We start from the raw sequence: 1,942 nt of genomic DNA, 5'->3' as shown, positions 1-1,942 counted from the left end.
TGGTGACTGGCGCCGGCACAAACACACCTTGCAAGTTGGTTACTTGATCTCTGCCAAGTCATGCATCATGGGGTTCTGTTCTGCGAGCATCCCAGGAGAGGAGGCACACCAGTTTTGCACCAGTGGAAGTGGGGTGGGAGAAAAGAGGAGAGGATAGAAAGCCCATTGCCCTCCCTGGCCACGCAGGAGCCACTGCCCTGCTGGGGGAGGCGGTGACCTTCCAGGGCCCACCTAGCTGATGAAACAAACGGCGGTGAGGTCAGTGCTTTGGCCTCCTTTGAGAGCCCTCTTCCCCTGCTGATCCGCACGTCTAGGGAGCCAAGCACCAAAACCTTGTCCTTCCGCTGTCTGTTCTTGAGCAATGATGAAGAGACCCCACAACCCAGAAGAAACCAAGTGAAGCACTGAAACCACAGCCCCGAGGCAGGGAGATGGTAGCGTGGGTGGGCCTGGGAGCTTTGGAGAGGGCTCTGCCAAGGCGGTGGGTGGAGCATTGGATATTCTTGTCCACCTGCCTGGAACGTGGCACATCTGTGGCTGCTTTGCCTGCTTCTCAGTCCCTGAGGCCTGCCGGCCCCAGACAGGCCCCAGACAGCACCAGCGCCCCTGCTCTTGCTCACCAGTTCTGCTGTTTGCCAGCTCAGCCTGTGCATTTCCGTGCCGTTTATTCTGAGAAATCCCGTGTGAATTGTGCTTGAACTAGTGGGTCAGAGACTCCCTCCCACCTCCACCCCCACCTGACCTTTCATGCAAGCTGCAAACAAGAAGCAGTATGAACTGTTTGCCCGGTTGCTTCTTTTATCTTCTTGGGCCCCCTCTCGGAGTAGGAGGCTGTGCTAATGAGGAGACACGGGGCCAGCAGTCGGGAGGCAGGGACGCTGGAGTGAGGACAGAGAGGTAGAAATTTGCAGCCCGGCGCTCCGCAAAGTGGCAGCCTGTGTCACTGAGAGCAGTCTCTGCTGCCCCTCTTGAGGCAGTCCCCCTTTTTTAGAAAAGTGTCTGCTGTATGTTTAATCAGAATTTTAGAGGCCTGAAAGGTACAATCGCCAAGGCAACAGCTGATGGCAGTGCCCTCATTTTAAAGATGAGGAAACTGATACCCAGCGAGGGTTGGTTCAGTCATTATTTGGATTCGCAGCTTTGGAGCCTCACAGGCCTGGATTCAATTTTTGGTTCTTTCCGTTTACTATAAGTGTAAGCTGCTTAACCTCTCTGAACCTTAGTTTCCTCATCTGTAAAATGGGGATAAGAATACTTCTTCAGATGGTGATTGCTAAGATTAAATGAGGGAACATATATAAACAGCCTGATATATAGGAGTGTCCAAATAAATAGCAGCTATTTTCCATTTATCCATCCATCTGCCCATCCATCCATCTTCCTACCCTTCCATCTATCCATCCATCCATCTGCCCCTCCACCCATCCATCTTCCTGCCCTTCCATCTATCCATCCATCCATTCATTCATCCATGCATCCATCTGCACACCCATCCATCCATCCATCCATCTTCCTACTCATCCATCCATCCATCTGCCCACCCATCCAACTATCCATACATCCATCTGCCCATCAATCCATCCATCCATCCACCTTCCTACTCATCCATCCATCCATCTACCCATCCATTCATCTGCCCACTCACCCATCCATCCTTCCATCCATCCATCTATCCATCTGCCCACCCATCCATTCATCCATCCATGCACACCATAAACAGTGATTGAGCTCCTACTGTATGCCAAGTGCTGTGACATCCCAGGAAGTTCAGAAATGGGTCCTGGCTGAGAAGCTTATGTGTCTAGAGACATCTCTAAGGCCATACCACCCAGGCCTATAGATTTCTTTTCTTATGGGTCCTTTGTACACACAAGGAGCATTCTTTTCTTAGCACAAGCATTGACGGCAGGTCCCAAGCTGGCCCACACCCTTGGCCCCCACC

The sequence above is a fragment of the Propithecus coquereli genome, unplaced genomic scaffold (assembly GCF_000956105.1).
Source record: "Propithecus coquereli isolate 6110/MARCELLA unplaced genomic scaffold, Pcoq_1.0 Scaffold121, whole genome shotgun sequence".
Taxonomy (NCBI): domain Eukaryota; kingdom Metazoa; phylum Chordata; class Mammalia; order Primates; family Indriidae; genus Propithecus; species Propithecus coquereli.
The sequence above is the reverse complement of the archived record's forward strand: the minus strand, read 5'-3'. Positions refer to the sequence as shown.